Raw genomic sequence first — 16891 nt, forward strand, 5'->3', positions numbered from 1 at the left:
AATACATGGAATTGTTCAGTGATTGAGGTGCTCAGAATATATTTGCCTTGACAAACAGTTAAAATAGGCTCTTCAGTACAGATACTGTTGTTTCTGTAAGAATTACGTTGGAAATACTGAGAGCCAGGTGGTTAAGTCCTCAGACTTGAAACCCAATTGGGTCTCCCTGCTCTTTTTCAAAATCTTATTCTCAGTGAATAGTCCACTTGTACTTTCTCTGGACATAGTTTTTTGACTTGCACATTAAACTTCCAAACTTCACAGCTTGCGAAAAAAGATCAATATGTCGTGCCATCAAGTTGACCATTTTACACAAATGATGTCTGTTTCCAAATCCCAATCCCTTTACTTGCATTCCAACAGCTGCAATGGCCGAGTTCTTTCGACGTTGGACCTGAATTTCAATGGGGTCTCCCCACCCATGTTCTTACCTTGCTCGAAGCGTATAGCCCACTTCTGCTTTCTCCTCATCACTTCCCTTAGATTCCTACTGCTGCGATGGCCAAGTGGTGTCAGCATTGGAATTGACATCAAATGTGTTCTCCCTGTACAGTTTCCAACTCTGCTTACAGGGTGATGATAAAGTAGACCATTAATAATTGGATCTATCTCTTCTGAATGTAAATTTCCTTATTTTATGGGCTCGTCCAACGATTGAAGTGCTCAGAAAATAGCTTATTTTACTTTGCTTGAAAATATTTCAATTAGGCAGTTGAATTTGGATACTTTTGTCCTTGTGTGATCTACCTAAGAAAGCTTTGATTGCCGAGTGGTTGAAGCGTTGGACTCGAAATCCAATGGGTTCTCCCAGCGCAGGTTTGAACTCTTGACGATCCAGTCTTTATTTGTAACATATCATTGGGGACTTGATATGGATAATGCGTGGACATGTCCTTTGATTCAAGTGCTCAGAATTTATCTTCCATGACAAACATTTCAAGTAAGCTCTTCAACAGCGATATTCAGGTAATTTTAGAGGTAAAATGGACAGAACGAGATAGCTGACTGGTTAAGGCGTTGTAGGTAACAGAAGAAGCTTTTATGGCAGAGAGGTTAAGGCGTTGGATTCGAAAACCAATGGGGTTTCCCCGCGCAGGTTCGAACCCTGCTCACAGCGCTTTGACAAAGCTGTCTTTATTTGCAACATGTCATTGCGGACGTGATATGGATAATGTCCTTAAACCGTGGACTTGTCCTTTGATTCAAGTGCTCATAATATGTGTTCCTTGACAAACAGTTCAAATAGGCTCTTCAGTAGATAGTCTAGTCTTTACAGAAGTAAAGTGGACAGGATGAGATGGCCGACTGGAATTTTACATGGCAAGCTGCGATGGCCGAGTGGTTAAGGCGTTGGACTTGAAATCCAATGGGGTCTCCCCGCGCAGGTTCGAACCCTGCTCGCAGCGCTATGGTAAACCTGTCTGTATTTTTAACATATACTTAGTGACTTGATATGGATAATGTCCTTAATACATGGAATTGTTCAGTGATTGAGGTGCTCAGAATATATTTGCCTTGACAAACAGTTAAAATAGGCTCTTCAGTACAGATACTGTTGTTTCTGTAAGAATTACGTTGGAAATACTGAGAGCCAGGTGGTTAAGTCCTCAGACTTGAAACCCAATTGGGTCTCCCTGCTCTTTTTCAAAATCTTATTCTCAGTGAATAGTCCACTTGTACTTTCTCTGGACATAGTTTTTTGACTTGCACATTAAACTTCCAAACTTCACAGCTTGCGAAAAAAGATCAATATGTCGTGCCATCAAGTTGACCATTTTACACAAATGATGTCTGTTTCCAAATCCCAATCCCTTTACTTGCATTCCAACAGCTGCAATGGCCGAGTTCTTTCGACGTTGGACCTGAATTTCAATGGGGTCTCCCCACCCATGTTCTTACCTTGCTCGAAGCGTATAGCCCACTTCTGCTTTCTCCTCATCACTTCCCTTAGATTCCTACTGCTGCGATGGCCAAGTGGTGTCAGCATTGGAATTGACATCAAATGTGTTCTCCCTGTACAGTTTCCAACTCTGCTTACAGGGTGATGATAAAGTAGACCATTAATAATTGGATCTATCTCTTCTGAATGTAAATTTCCTTATTTTATGGGCTCGTCCAACGATTGAAGTGCTCAGAAAATAGCTTATTTTACTTTGCTTGAAAATATTTCAATTAGGCAGTTGAATTTGGATACTTTTGTCCTTGTGTGATCTACCTAAGAAAGCTTTGATTGCCGAGTGGTTGAAGCGTTGGACTCGAAATCCAATGGGTTCTCCCAGCGCAGGTTTGAACTCTTGACGATCCAGTCTTTATTTGTAACATATCATTGGGGACTTGATATGGATAATGCGTGGACATGTCCTTTGATTCAAGTGCTCAGAATTTATCTTCCATGACAAACATTTCAAGTAAGCTCTTCAACAGCGATATTCAGGTAACTTTAGAGGTAAAATGGACAGAACGAGATAGCGGACTGGTTAAGGCGTTGTAGGTAACAGAAGAAGCTGTGATGGCCGAGAGGTTAAGGCGTTGGATTCGAAATCCAATTGGGTTTCCCCGCGCAGGTTCGAACCCTGCTCACAGCGCTTTGACAAAGCTGTCTTTATTTGCAACATGTCATTGGGGACGTGATATGGATAATGTCCTGAAACCGTGGACTTGTCCTTTGATTCAAGTGCTCAGAATATGTGTTCCTTGACAAACAGTTCAAATAGGCTCTTCAGTAGATAGTCTAGTCTTTACAGAAGTAAAGTGGACAGGATGAGATGGCCGACTGGAATTTTACATAGCAAGCTGCGATGGCCGAGTGGTTAAGGCGTTGGACTTGAAGTCCAATGGGGTCTCCCCGCGCAGGTTTGAACCCTGCTCGCAGCGCTATGGCAAACCTGTCTTTATTTTTAACATATACTTAGTGACTTGATATGGATAATGTCCTTAATACATGGAATTGTTCAGTGATTGAGGTGCTCAGAATATATTTGCCTTGACAAACAGTTAAAATAGGCTCTTCAGTACAGATACTGTTGTTTCTGTAAGAATTACGTTGGAAATACTGAGAGCCAGGTGGTTAAGTCCTCAGACTTGAAACCCAATTGGGTCTCCCTGCTCTTTTTCAAAATCTTATTCTCAGTGAATAGTCCACTTGTACTTTCTCTGGACATAGTTTTTTGACTTGCACATTAAACTTCCAAACTTCACAGCTTGCGAAAAAAGATCAATATGTCGTGCCATCAAGTTGACCATTTTACACAAATGATGTCTGTTTCCAAATCCCAATCCCTTTACTTGCATTCCAACAGCTGCAATGGCCGAGTTCTTTCGACGTTGGACCTGAATTTCAATGGGGTCTCCCCACCCATGTTCTTACCTTGCTCGAAGCGTATAGCCCACTTCTGCTTTCTCCTCATCACTTCCCTTAGATTCCTACTGCTGCGATGGCCAAGTGGTGTCAGCATTGGAATTGACATCAAATGTGTTCTCCCTGTACAGTTTCCAACTCTGCTTACAGGGTGATGATAAAGTAGACCATTAATAATTGGATCTATCTCTTCTGAATTTAAATTTCCTTATTTTATGGGCTCGTCCAACGATTGAAGTGCTCAGAAAATAGCTTATTTTACTTTGCTTGAAAATATTTCAATTAGGCAGTTGAATTTGGATACTTTTGTCCTTGTGTGATCTACCTAAGAAAGCTTTGATTGCCGAGTGGTTGAAGCGTTGGACTCGAAATCCAATGGGTTCTCCCAGCGCAGGTTTGAACTCTTGACGATCCAGTCTTTATTTGTAACATATCATTGGGGACTTGATATGGATAATGCGTGGACATGTCCTTTGATTCAAGTGCTCAGAATTTATCTTCCATGACAAACATTTCAAGTAAGCTCTTCAACAGCGATATTCAGGTAATTTTAGAGGTAAAATGGACAGAACGAGATAGCTGACTGGTTAAGGCGTTGTAGGTAAAAGAAGAAGCTTTTATGGCAGAGAGGTTAAGGCGTTGGATTCGAAAACCAATGGGGTTTCCCCGCGCAGGTTCGAACCCTGCTCACAGGGCTTTGACAAAGCTGTCTTTATTTGCAACATGTCATTGCGGACGTGATATGGATAATGTCCTTAAACCGTGGACTTGTCCTTTGATTCAAGTGCTCAGAATATGTGTTCCTTGACAAACAGTTCAAATAGGCTCTTCAGTAGATAGTCTAGTCTTTACAGAAGTAAAGTGGACAGGATGAGATGGCCGACTGGAATTTTACATGGCAAGCTGCGATGGCCGAGTGGTTAAGGCGTTGGTCTTGAAATCCAATGGGGTCTCCCCGCGCAGGTTCGAACCCTGCTCGCAGCGCTATGGTAAACCTGTCTGTATTTTTAACATATACTTAGTGACTTGATATGGATAATGTCCTTAATACATGGAATTGTTCAGTGATTCAGGTGCTCAGAATATATTTGCCTTGACAAACAGTTAAAATAGGCTCTTCAGTACAGATACTGTTGTTTCTGTAAGAATTACGTTGGAAATACTGAGAGCCAGGTGGTTAAGTCCTCAGACTTGAAACCCAATTGGGTCTCCCTGCTCTTTTTCAAAATCTTATTCTCAGTGAATAGTCCACTTGTACTTTCTCTGGACATAGTTTTTTGACTTGCACATTAAACTTCCAAACTTCACAGCTTGCGAAAAAAGATCAATATGTCGTGCCATCAAGTTGACCATTTTACACAAATGATGTCTGTTTCCAAATCCCAATCCCTTTACTTGCATTCCAACAGCTGCAATGGCTGAGTTCTTTCGACGTTGGACCTGAATTTCAATGGGGTCTCCCCACCCATGTTCTTACCTTGCTCGAAGCGTATAGCCCACTTCTGCTTTCTCCTCATCACTTCCCTTAGATTCCTACTGCTGCGATGGCCAAGTGGTGTCAGCATTGGAATTGACATCAAATGTGTTCTCCCTGTACAGTTTCCAACTCTGCTTACAGGGTGATGATAAAGTAGACCATTAATAATTGGATCTATCTCTTCTGAATTTAAATTTCCTTATTTTATGGGCTCGTCCAACGATTGAAGTGCTCAGAAAATAGCTTATTTTACTTTGCTTGAAAATATTTCAATTAGGCAGTTGAATTTGGATACTTTTGTCCTTGTGTGATCTACCTAAGAAAGCTTTGATTGCCGAGTGGTTGAAGCGTTGGACTCGAAATCCAATGGGTTCTCCCAGCGCAGGTTTGAACTCTTGACGATCCAGTCTTTATTTGTAACATATCATTGGGGACTTGATATGGATAATGCGTGGACATGTCCTTTGATTCAAGTGCTCAGAATTTATCTTCCATGACAAACATTTCAAGTAAGCTCTTCAACAGCGATATTCAGGTAACTTTAGAGGTAAAATGGACAGAACGAGATAGCGGACTGGTTAAGGCGTTGTAGGTAACAGAAGAAGCTGTGATGGCCGAGAGGTTATGGCGTTGGATTCGAAATCCAATGGGGTTTCCCCGCGCAGGTTTGAACCCTGCTCACAGCGCTTTGACAAAGCTGTCTTTATTTGCAACATGTCATTGGGGACGTGATATGGATAATGTCCTGAAACCGTGGACTTGTCCTTTGATTCAAGTGCTCAGAATATGTGTTCCTTGACAAACAGTTCAAATAGGCTCTTCAGTAGATAGTCTAGTCTTTACAGAAGTAAAGTGGACAGGATGAGATGGCCGACTGGAATTTTACATAGCAAGCTGCGATGGCCGAGTGGTTAAGGCGTTGGACTTGAAATCCAATGGGGTCTCCCCGCGCAGGTTCGAACCCTGCTCGCAGCGCTATGGCAAACCTGTCTTTATTTTTAACATATACTTAGTGACTTGATATGGATAATGTCCTTAATACATGGAATTGTTCAGTGATTCAGGTGCTCAGAATATATTTGCCTTGACAAACAGTTAAAATAGGCTCTTCAGTACAGATACTGTTGTTTCTGTAAGAATTACGTTGGAAATACTGAGAGCCAGGTGGTTAACCTTTCACGAGCCTCTACCCCGGGTCCGGGATCACCCCCCACACCCCCCACACCCTGATTAGCATAGCTAGCATAGCTTCACAAGTAGATAGTAGCATCTAAATATCATTAAATCACAAGTCCAAGACACCAGATGAAAGATACAGATCTTGTGAATAAAGCCACCATTTCAGATTTTTAAAATGTTTTACAGGGAAGACAAAATATGTAAATCTATTAGCTAAACACGTTAGCAAAATACACCACTATTCTAACTCCATCAGTTTCTTACTCCTTCAGGTGCTATCACCAATTCGGCTCAACTAAGATATTGATATCCACTAACCAAGAAAAAACCTCTTCAGATGACAGTCTGATAACATATTCATGGTATAGGATAGTTTTTGTTAGAAAAAAGTGCATATTTCAGGTAGAAATCACAGTTTACAATTGCACCGACCATCACAAATCGACTAGAATTACTAGATAGAGCAACGTGTATGACCAATTTACTCATCATAAAACATTTCATAAAAATAGACAAAGCATAGCAATGGAAAGACCCAGTTCTTGTGATTTCAGACCATATTTCAGATTTTCTAAGCGTTTTTCAGCGAAAACACAATAAATCGATAAGTTAGCATACCACATGTGCAAACGTTACCAGAGCATCGATTCCAGCCAAAGAGCGCTATAACGTAATCACCGCCAAAATATATTAATTTTTTCACTAACCTTCTCAGAATTCTTCCGATGACACTCCTGTAACATCATTTTACAATATACATATACAGTTTGTTCGAAAAGGTGCATATTTAGCCATACAAAACCGTGGTTACACAATAAAAATACTAGGAAATCAAGCCTCAATATGTCTGACGTCATCTATCAGAGTGATCTAGTTTAATTGAAAGCTAATCATATACTTGACTAAAAAATACAGGGTTGACAGCAATCGAAAGACAAATTAGTTCTTAATGCAACCGCTGATTTACATTTTTAAAATTATCCTTACTTTTCAATACAGGGTTCGCCAAGTGAAGCTATACCAAACAAAATGGCGAAATATGCGTTTAAAATATTTCGACAGAAACACGATTTATCATATTAAATATTGGTTACTTTGAGCTGTTCTTCCATCAGATTCTTGGGCAATGTATCCTTTCTATGTTATAAACGTCTTTTGGTCGATAGATGTCCTCTGTCCTTCGAAATGTCCACCACCAACGACCGACACCCCAAAACGTGTCCAAAGTTTCAGAGTGCACAACAAATAAATTCCTCAAAATCGCACTAAACGGATATAAATTGCTATAAAACGGTTCAAATTAACTACATTATGATGTTTTTAACAACTATAACGACTGAAAACATGACCGGAGAAATATTGCTGGTTAGACAACGATTTGGAACGAGGCAAGTCCGATGGCCTTCACGCTTCAGGCGCACGACGAGAAAGGGCGGTCCCTATACATTTTGGTCTTTTATAATGGCTGTGAATGTCCCATCGATTTCATTCAAAACGTGATGACGTACAGACACCCAGAGGAAGACGTAGGCAGTGTCGGTTTCTTCATAGCATTCACTGTCGCCTTAAAAACAGACTCCAGATCAGAGGTAAAAATTTCTGAAATCTGAACCCTGTCATGAAAAGTGCTGTAGAAATTGTTCTGTACCACTCAGAGACAAAATTCCAACTTCTATAGAAACTAGAAGGTGTTTTCTATCCAATAATAACAATAATATGCATATTGTACGATCAAGAATTTAGCACGAGGCAGTTTAATTTGGAGACCCAAATATGCTAATGAGGAACAGCACCCCCTATAGTTGCAAGAAGTTAAGTCCTCAGACTTGAAACCCAATTGGGTCTCCCTGCTCTTTTTCAAAATCTTATTCTCAGTGAATAGTCCACTTGTACTTTCTCTGGACATAGTTTTTTGACTTGCACATTAAACTTCCAAACTTCACAGCTTGCGAAAAAAGATCAATATGTCGTGCCAACAAGTTGACCATTTTACACAAATGATGTCTGTTTCCAAATCCCAATCCCTTTACTTGCATTCCAACAGCTGCAATGGCCGAGTTCTTTCGACGTTGGACCTGAATTTCAATGGGGTCTCCCCACCCATGTTCTTACCTTGCTCGAAGCGTATAGCCCACTTCTGCTTTCTCCTCATCACTTCCCTTAGATTCCTACTGCTGCGATGGCCAAGTGGTGTCAGCATTGGAATTGACATCAAATGTGTTCTCCCTGTACAGTTTCCAACTCTGCTTACAGGGTGATGATAAAGTAGACCATTAATAATTGGATCTATCTCTTCTGAATTTAAATTTCCTTATTTTATGGGCTCGTCCAACGATTGAAGTGCTCAGAAAATAGCTTATTTTACTTTGCTTGAAAATATTTCAATTAGGCAGTTGAATTTGGATACTTTTGTCCTTGTGTGATCTACCTAAGAAAGCTTTGATTGCCGAGTGGTTGAAGCGTTGGACTCGAAATCCAATGGGTTCTCCCAGCGCAGGTTTGAAGTCTTGACGATCCAGTCTTTATTTGTAACATATCATTGGGGACTTGATATGGATAATGCGTGGACATGTCCTTTGATTCAAGTGCTCAGAATTTATCTTCCATGACAAACATTTCAAGTAAGCTCTTCAACAGCGATATTCAGGTAACTTTAGAGGTAAAATGGACAGAACGAGATAGCGGACTGGTTAAGGCGTTGTAGGTAACAGAAGAAGCTGTGATGGCCGAGAGGTTAAGGCGTTGGATTCGAAATCCAATGGGGTTTCCCCGCGCAGGTTCGAACCCTGCTCACAGCTCTTTGACAAAGCTGTCTTTATTTGCAACATGTCATTGGGGACGTGATATGGATAATGTCCTGAAACCGTGGACTTGTCCTTTGATTCAAGTGCTCAGAATATGTGTTCCTTGACAAACAGTTCAAATAGGCTCTTCAGTAGATAGTCTAGTCTTTACAGAAGTAAAGTGGACAGGATGAGATGGCCGACTGGAATTTTACATAGCAAGCTGCGATGGCCGAGTGGTTAAGGCGTTGGACTTGAAATCCAATGGGGTCTCCCCGCGCAGGTTCGAACCCTGCTCGCAGCGCTATTGCAAACCTGTCTTTATTTTTAACATATACTTAGTGACTTGATATGGATAATGTCCTTAATACATGGAATTGTTCAGTGATTCAGGTGCTCAGAATATATTTGCCTTGACAAACAGTTAAAATAGGCTCTTCAGTACAGATACTGTTGTTTCTGTAAGAATTACGTTGGAAATACTGAGAGCCAGGTGGTTAAGTCCTCAGACTTGAAACCCAATTGGGTCTCCCTGCTCTTTTTCAAAATCTTATTCTCAGTGAATAGTCCACTTGTACTTTCTCTGGACATAGTTTTTTGACTTGCACATTAAACTTCCAAACTTCACAGCTTGCGAAAAAAGATCAATATGTCGTGCCATCAAGTTGACCATTTTACACAAATGATGTCTGTTTCCAAATCCCAATCCCTTTACTTGCATTCCAACAGCTGCAATGGCCGAGTTCTTTCGACGTTGGACCTGAATTTCAATGGGGTCTCCCCACCCATGTTCTTACCTTGCTCGAAGCGTATAGCCCACTTCTGCTTTCTCCTCATCACTTCCCTTAGATTCCTACTGCTGCGATGGCCAAGTGGTGTCAGCATTGGAATTGACATCAAATGTGTTCTCCCTGTACAGTTTCCAACTCTGCTTACAGGGTGATGATAAAGTAGACCATTAATAATTGGATCTATCTCTTCTGAATTTAAATTTCCTTATTTTATGGGCTCGTCCAACGATTGAAGTGCTCAGAAAATAGCTTATTTTACTTTGCTTGAAAATATTTCAATTAGGCAGTTGAATTTGGATACTTTTGTCCTTGTGTGATCTACCTAAGAAAGCTTTGATTGCCGAGTGGTTGAAGCGTTGGACTCGAAATCCAATGGGTTCTCCCAGCGCAGGTTTGAAGTCTTGACGATCCAGTCTTTATTTGTAACATATCATTGGGGACTTGATATGGATAATGCGTGGACATGTCCTTTGATTCAAGTGCTCAGAATTTATCTTCCATGACAAACATTTCAAGTAAGCTCTTCAACAGCGATATTCAGGTAACTTTAGAGGTAAAATGGACAGAACGAGATAGCGGACTGGTTAAGGCGTTGTAGGTAACAGAAGAAGCTGTGATGGCCGAGAGGTTAAGGCGTTGGATTCGAAATCCAATGGGGTTTCCCCGCGCAGGTTCGAACCCTGCTCACAGCTCTTTGACAAAGCTGTCTTTATTTGCAACATGTCATTGGGGACGTGATATGGATAATGTCCTGAAACCGTGGACTTGTCCTTTGATTCAAGTGCTCAGAATATGTGTTCCTTGACAAACAGTTCAAATAGGCTCTTCAGTAGATAGTCTAGTCTTTACAGAAGTAAAGTGGACAGGATGAGATGGCCGACTGGAATTTTACATAGCAAGCTGCGATGGCCGAGTGGTTAAGGCGTTGGACTTGAAATCCAATGGGGTCTCCCCGCGCAGGTTCGAACCCTGCTCGCAGCGCTATGGCAAACCTGTCTTTATTTTTAACATATACTTAGTGACTTGATATGGATAATGTCCTTAATACATGGAATTGTTCAGTGATTCAGGTGCTCAGAATATATTTGCCTTGACAAACAGTTAAAATAGGCTCTTCAGTACAGATACTGTTGTTTCTGTAAGAATTACGTTGGAAATACTGAGAGCCAGGTGGTTAAGTCCTCAGACTTAAAACCCAATTGGGTCTCCCTGCTCTTTTTCAAAATCTTATTCTCAGTGAATAGTCCACTTGTACTTTCTCTGGACATAGTTTTTTGACTTGCACATTAAACTTCCAAACTTCACAGCTTGCGAAAAAAGATCAATATGTCGTGCCATCAAGTTGACCATTTTACACAAATGATGTCTGTTTCCAAATCCCAATCCCTTTACTTGCATTCCAACAGCTGCAATGGCCGAGTTCTTTCGACGTTGGACCTGAATTTCAATGGGGTCTCCCCACCCATGTTCTTACCTTGCTCGAAGCGTATAGCCCACTTCTGCTTTCTCCTCATCACTTCCCTTAGATTCCTACTGCTGCGATGGCCAAGTGGTGTCAGCATTGGAATTGACATCAAATGTGTTCTCCCTGTACAGTTTCCAACTCTGCTTACAGGGTGATGATAAAGTAGACCATTAATAATTGGATCTATCTCTTCTGAATGTAAATTTCCTTATTTTATGGGCTCGTCCAACGATTGAAGTGCTCAGAAAATAGCTTATTTTACTTTGCTTGAAAATATTTCAATTAGGCAGTTGAATTTGGATACTTTTGTCCTTGTGTGATCTACCTAAGAAAGCTTTGATTGCCGAGTGGTTGAAGCGTTGGACTCGAAATCCAATGGGTTCTCCCAGCGCAGGTTTGAACTCTTGACGATCCAGTCTTTATTTGTAACATATCATTGGGGACTTGATATGGATAATGCGTGGACATGTCCTTTGATTCAAGTGCTCAGAATTTATCTTCCATGACAAACATTTCAAGTAAGCTCTTCAACAGCGATATTCAGGTAACTTTAGAGGTAAAATGGACAGAACGAGATAGCGGACTGGTTAAGGCGTTGTAGGTAACAGAAGAAGCTGTGATGGCCGAGATGTTAAGGCGTTGGATTCGAAATCCAATGGGGTTTCCCCGCGCAGGTTCGAACCCTGCTCACAGCGCTTTGACAAAGCTGTCTTTATTTGCAACATGTCATTGGGGACGTGATATGGATAATGTCCTGAAACCGTGGACTTGTCCTTTGATTCAAGTGCTCAGAATATGTGTTCCTTGACAAACAGTTCAAATAGGCTCTTCAGTAGATAGTCTAGTCTTTACAGAAGTAAAGTGGACAGGATGAGATGGCCGACTGGAATTTTACAAAGCAAGCTGCGATGGCCGAGTGGTTAAGGCGTTGGACTTGAAATCTAATGGGGTCTCCCCGCGCAGGTTCGAACCCTGCTCGCAGCGCTATGGCAAACCTGTCTTTATTTTTAACATATACTTAGTGACTTGATATGGATAATGTCCTTAATACATGGAATTGTTCAGTGATTCAGGTGCTCAGAATATATTTGCCTTGACAAACAGTTAAAATAGGCTCTTCAGTACAGATACTGTTGTTTCTGTAAGAATTACGTTGGAAATACTGAGAGCCAGGTGGTTAAGTCCTCAGACTTGAAACCCAATTGGGTCTCCCTGCTCTTTTTCAAAATCTTATTCTCAGTGAATAGTCCACTTGTACTTTCTCTGGACATAGTTTTTTGACTTGCACATTAAACTTCCAAACTTCACAGCTTGCGAAAAAAGATCAATATGTCGTGCCATCAAGTTGACCATTTTACACAAATGATGTCTGTTTCCAAATCCCAATCCCTTTACTTGCATTCCAACAGCTGCAATGGCCGAGTTCTTTCGACGTTGGACCTGAATTTCAATGGGGTCTCCCCACCCATGTTCTTACCTTGCTCGAAGCGTATAGCCCACTTCTGCTTTCTCCTCATCACTTCCCTTAGATTCCTACTGCTGCGATGGCCAAGTGGTGTCAGCATTGGAATTGACATCAAATGTGTTCTCCCTGTACAGTTTCCAACTCTGCTTACAGGGTGATGATAAAGTAGACCATTAATAATTGGATCTATCTCTTCTGAATGTAAATTTCCTTATTTTATGGGCTCGTCCAACGATTGAAGTGCTCAGAAAATAGCTTATTTTACTTTGCTTGAAAATATTTCAATTAGGCAGTTGAATTTGGATACTTTTGTCCTTGTGTGATCTACCTAAGAAAGCTTTGATTGCCGAGTGGTTGAAGCGTTGGACTCGAAATCCAATGGGTTCTCCCAGCGCAGGTTTGAACTCTTGACGATCCAGTCTTTATTTGTAACATATCATTGGGGACTTGATATGGATAATGCGTGGACATGTCCTTTGATTCAAGTGCTCAGAATTTATCTTCCATGACAAACATTTCAAGTAAGCTCTTCAACAGCGATATTCAGGTAACTTTAGAGGTAAAATGGACAGAACGAGATAGCGGACTGGTTAAGGCGTTGTAGGTAACAGAAGAAGCTGTGATGGCCGAGATGTTAAGGCGTTGGATTCGAAATCCAATGGGGTTTCCCCGCGCAGGTTCGAACCCTGCTCACAGCGCTTTGACAAAGCTGTCTTTATTTGCAACATGTCATTGGGGACGTGATATGGATAATGTCCTGAAACCGTGGACTTGTCCTTTGATTCAAGTGCTCAGAATATGTGTTCCTTGACAAACAGTTCAAATAGGCTCTTCAGTAGATAGTCTAGTCTTTACAGAAGTAAAGTGGACAGGATGAGATGGCCGACTGGAATTTTACATAGCAAGCTGCGATGGCCGAGTGGTTAAGGCGTTGGACTTGAAATCCAATGGGGTCTCCCCGCGCAGGTTCGAACCCTGCTCGCAGCGCTATGGCAAACCTGTCTGTATTTTTAACATATACTTAGTGACTTGATATGGATAATGTCCTTAATACATGGAATTGTTCAGTGATTCAGGTGCTCAGAATATATTTGCCTTGACAAACAGTTAAAATAGGCTCTTCAGTACAGATACTGTTGTTTCTGTAAGAATTACGTTGGAAATACTGAGAGCCAGGTGGTTAAGTCCTCAGACTTGAAACCCAATTGGGTCTCCCTGCTCTTTTTCAAAATCTTATTCTCAGTGAATAGTCCACTTGTACTTTCTCTGGACATAGTTTTTTGACTTGCACATTAAACTTCCAAACTTCACAGCTTGCGAAAAAAGATCAATATGTCATGCCATCAAGTTGACCATTTTACACAAATGATGTCTGTTTCCAAATCCCAATCCCTTTACTTGCATTCCAACAGCTGCAATGGCCGAGTTCTTTCGACGTTGGACCTGAATTTCAATGGGGTCTCCCCACCCATGTTCTTACCTTGCTCGAAGCGTATAGCCCACTTCTGCTTTCTCCTCATCACTTCCCTTAGATTCCTACTGCTGCGATGGCCAAGTGGTGTCAGCATTGGAATTGACATCAAATGTGTTCTCCCTGTACAGTTTCCAACTCTGCTTACAGGGTGATGATAAAGTAGACCATTAATAATTGGATCTATCTCTTCTGAATGTAAATTTCCTTATTTTATGGGCTCGTCCAACGATTGAAGTGCTCAGAAAATAGCTTATTTTACTTTGCTTGAAAATATTTCAATTAGGCAGTTGAATTTGGATACTTTTGTCCTTGTGTGATCTACCTAAGAAAGCTTTGATTGCCGAGTGGTTGAAGCGTTGGACTCGAAATCCAATGGGTTCTCCCAGCGCAGGTTTGAACTCTTGACGATCCAGTCTTTATTTGTAACATATCATTGGGGACTTGATATGGATAATGCGTGGACATGTCCTTTGATTCAAGTGCTCAGAATTTATCTTCCATGACAAACATTTCAAGTAAGCTCTTCAACAGCGATATTCAGGTAACTTTAGAGGTAAAATGGACAGAACGAGATAGCGGACTGGTTAAGGCGTTGTAGGTAACAGAAGAAGCTGTGATGGCCGAGAGGTTAAGGCGTTGGATTCGAAATCCAATGGGGTTTCCCCGCGCAGGTTCGAACCCTGCTCACAGCGCTTTGACAAAGCTGTCTTTATTTGCAACATGTCATTGGGGACGTGATATGGATAATGTCCTGAAACCGTGGACTTGTCCTTTGATTCAAGTGCTCAGAATATGTGTTCCTTGACAAACAGTTCAAATAGGCTCTTCAGTAGATAGTCTAGTCTTTACAGAAGTAAAGTGGACAGGATGAGATGGCCGACTGGAATTTTACATAGCAAGCTGCGATGGCCGAGTGGTTAAGGCGTTGGACTTGAAATCCAATGGGGTCTCCCCGCGCAGGTTCGAACCCTGCTCGCAGCGCTATGGCAAACCTGTCTTTATTTTTAACATATACTTAGTGACTTGATATGGATAATGTCCTTAATACATGGAATTGTTCAGTGATTCAGGTGCTCAGAATATATTTGCCTTGACAAACAGTTAAAATAGGCTCTTCAGTACAGATACTGTTGTTTCTGTAAGAATTACGTTGGAAATACTGAGAGCCAGGTGGTTAAGTCCTCAGACTTGAAACCCAATTGGGTCTCCCTGCTCTTTTTCAAAATCTTATTCTCAGTGAATAGTCCACTTGTACTTTCTCTGGACATAGTTTTTTGACTTGCACATTAAACTTCCAAACTTCACAGCTTGCGAAAAAAGATCAATATGTCGTGCCATCAAGTTGACCATTTTACACAAATGATGTCTGTTTCCAAATCCCAATCCCTTTACTTGCATTCCAACAGCTGCAATGGCCGAGTTCTTTCGACGTTGGACCTGAATTTCAATGGGGTCTCCCCACCCATGTTCTTACCTTGCTCGAAGCGTATAGCCCACTTCTGCTTTCTCCTCATCACTTCCCTTAGATTCCTACTGCTGCGATGGCCAAGTGGTGTCAGCATTGGAATTGACATCAAATGTGTTCTCCCTGTACAGTTTCCAACTCTGCTTACAGGGTGATGATAAAGTAGACCATTAATAATTGGATCTATCTCTTCTGAATTTAAATTTCCTTATTTTATGGGCTCGTCCAACGATTGAAGTGCTCAGAAAATAGCTTATTTTACTTTGCTTGAAAATATTTCAATTAGGCAGTTGAATTTGGATACTTTTGTCCTTGTGTGATCTACCTAAGAAAGCTTTGATTGCCGAGTGGTTGAAGCGTTGGACTCGAAATCCAATGGGTTCTCCCAGCGCAGGTTTGAACTCTTGACGATCCAGTCTTTATTTGTAACATATCATTGGGGACTTGATATGGATAATGCGTGGACATGTCCTTTGATTCAAGTGCTCAGAATTTATCTTCCATGACAAACATTTCAAGTAAGCTCTTCAACAGCGATATTCAGGTAACTTTAGAGGTAAAATGGACAGAACGAGATAGCGGACTGGTTAAGGCGTTGTAGGTAACAGAAGAAGCTGTGATGGCCGAGAGGTTAAGGCGTTGGATTCGAAATCCAATGGGGTTTCCCCGCGCAGGTTTGAACCCTGCTCACAGCGCTTTGACAAAGCTGTCTTTATTTGCAACATGTCATTGGGGACGTGATATGGATAATGTCCTGAAACCGTGGACTTGTCCTTTGATTCAAGTGCTCAGAATATGTGTTCCTTGACAAACAGTTCAAATAGGCTCTTCAGTAGATAGTCTAGTCTTTACAGAAGTAAAGTGGACAGGATGAGATGGCCGACTGGAATTTTACATAGCAAGCTGCGATGGCCGAGTGGTTAAGGCGTTGGACTTGAAATCCAATGGGGTCTCCCCGCGCAGGTTCGAACCCTGCTCGCAGCGCTATGGCAAACCTGTCTTTATTTTTAACATATACTTAGTGACTTGATATGGATAATGTCCTTAATACATGTAAGGGAACTCCCCCCCCAATTGTACAAAATAACATGGCAACTTATTGGCAGAGAGCGAACCATACACACGATGGGATTGTGTGGGATTTCATATTACAACCGGCGCTGTTTCGTGCAAAGTTGGTGGCAAATGCCATATTGTAAATGAGCTGTGTAACACCCCAAAATTCCTATAGTGGGCGTGTGAGTTCCATCTTATTTTTTCATAGGCTTACTGTAACGCAAGTCAAGACCCAAGAGTCAAATTTTGAGATTTTGACAATTTTGGCAAAAACTTATCACCCCCTTAAAAAAGTGCTTTCTGGACCGTTTTTCGAAATTCTTTTGATTTTTATGTCAATTACACATGTGTAAGAACTGTATGAAAATACTTTTGTCA

General features: G+C 41.3%; 18 non-coding genes across 18 annotated transcripts; all 18 read left to right on the forward strand.

The window, feature by feature from the left end:
* The first annotated feature begins 1324 nt into the window (after positions 1-1324).
* Positions 1325-1406, forward strand: trnas-uga (transfer RNA serine (anticodon UGA)). The gene has a single exon. It is a non-coding gene; the product is annotated as a tRNA-Ser (tRNA).
* A 1097-nt stretch (positions 1407-2503) lies between these two features.
* On the forward strand, positions 2504-2585 carry trnas-cga (transfer RNA serine (anticodon CGA)). Its single transcript has one exon. It is a non-coding gene; the product is annotated as a tRNA-Ser (tRNA).
* A 207-nt stretch (positions 2586-2792) lies between these two features.
* trnas-uga (transfer RNA serine (anticodon UGA)) lies at positions 2793-2874 on the forward strand. Its single transcript has one exon. It is a non-coding gene; the product is annotated as a tRNA-Ser (tRNA).
* A 1386-nt stretch (positions 2875-4260) lies between these two features.
* On the forward strand, positions 4261-4342 carry trnas-uga (transfer RNA serine (anticodon UGA)). The gene has a single exon. It is a non-coding gene; the product is annotated as a tRNA-Ser (tRNA).
* A 1097-nt stretch (positions 4343-5439) lies between these two features.
* Positions 5440-5521, forward strand: trnas-cga (transfer RNA serine (anticodon CGA)). Its single transcript has one exon. It is a non-coding gene; the product is annotated as a tRNA-Ser (tRNA).
* A 207-nt stretch (positions 5522-5728) lies between these two features.
* Positions 5729-5810, forward strand: trnas-uga (transfer RNA serine (anticodon UGA)). Its single transcript has one exon. It is a non-coding gene; the product is annotated as a tRNA-Ser (tRNA).
* A 2920-nt stretch (positions 5811-8730) lies between these two features.
* Positions 8731-8812, forward strand: trnas-cga (transfer RNA serine (anticodon CGA)). Its single transcript has one exon. It is a non-coding gene; the product is annotated as a tRNA-Ser (tRNA).
* A 207-nt stretch (positions 8813-9019) lies between these two features.
* Positions 9020-9101, forward strand: trnas-uga (transfer RNA serine (anticodon UGA)). The gene has a single exon. It is a non-coding gene; the product is annotated as a tRNA-Ser (tRNA).
* Positions 9102-10198: 1097 nt separating this feature from the next.
* On the forward strand, positions 10199-10280 carry trnas-cga (transfer RNA serine (anticodon CGA)). The gene has a single exon. It is a non-coding gene; the product is annotated as a tRNA-Ser (tRNA).
* A 207-nt stretch (positions 10281-10487) lies between these two features.
* Positions 10488-10569, forward strand: trnas-uga (transfer RNA serine (anticodon UGA)). Its single transcript has one exon. It is a non-coding gene; the product is annotated as a tRNA-Ser (tRNA).
* Positions 10570-11666: 1097 nt separating this feature from the next.
* trnas-cga (transfer RNA serine (anticodon CGA)) lies at positions 11667-11748 on the forward strand. Its single transcript has one exon. It is a non-coding gene; the product is annotated as a tRNA-Ser (tRNA).
* Positions 11749-11955: 207 nt separating this feature from the next.
* trnas-uga (transfer RNA serine (anticodon UGA)) lies at positions 11956-12037 on the forward strand. Its single transcript has one exon. It is a non-coding gene; the product is annotated as a tRNA-Ser (tRNA).
* A 1097-nt stretch (positions 12038-13134) lies between these two features.
* On the forward strand, positions 13135-13216 carry trnas-cga (transfer RNA serine (anticodon CGA)). Its single transcript has one exon. It is a non-coding gene; the product is annotated as a tRNA-Ser (tRNA).
* Positions 13217-13423: 207 nt separating this feature from the next.
* On the forward strand, positions 13424-13505 carry trnas-uga (transfer RNA serine (anticodon UGA)). The gene has a single exon. It is a non-coding gene; the product is annotated as a tRNA-Ser (tRNA).
* A 1097-nt stretch (positions 13506-14602) lies between these two features.
* On the forward strand, positions 14603-14684 carry trnas-cga (transfer RNA serine (anticodon CGA)). The gene has a single exon. It is a non-coding gene; the product is annotated as a tRNA-Ser (tRNA).
* A 207-nt stretch (positions 14685-14891) lies between these two features.
* On the forward strand, positions 14892-14973 carry trnas-uga (transfer RNA serine (anticodon UGA)). The gene has a single exon. It is a non-coding gene; the product is annotated as a tRNA-Ser (tRNA).
* Positions 14974-16070: 1097 nt separating this feature from the next.
* Positions 16071-16152, forward strand: trnas-cga (transfer RNA serine (anticodon CGA)). The gene has a single exon. It is a non-coding gene; the product is annotated as a tRNA-Ser (tRNA).
* A 207-nt stretch (positions 16153-16359) lies between these two features.
* Positions 16360-16441, forward strand: trnas-uga (transfer RNA serine (anticodon UGA)). Its single transcript has one exon. It is a non-coding gene; the product is annotated as a tRNA-Ser (tRNA).
* Positions 16442-16891: the final 450 nt, after the last annotated feature.

The sequence above is a fragment of the Salvelinus alpinus genome, chromosome 30, assembly GCF_045679555.1.
Source record: "Salvelinus alpinus chromosome 30, SLU_Salpinus.1, whole genome shotgun sequence".
NCBI lineage: Eukaryota > Metazoa > Chordata > Actinopteri > Salmoniformes > Salmonidae > Salvelinus > Salvelinus alpinus.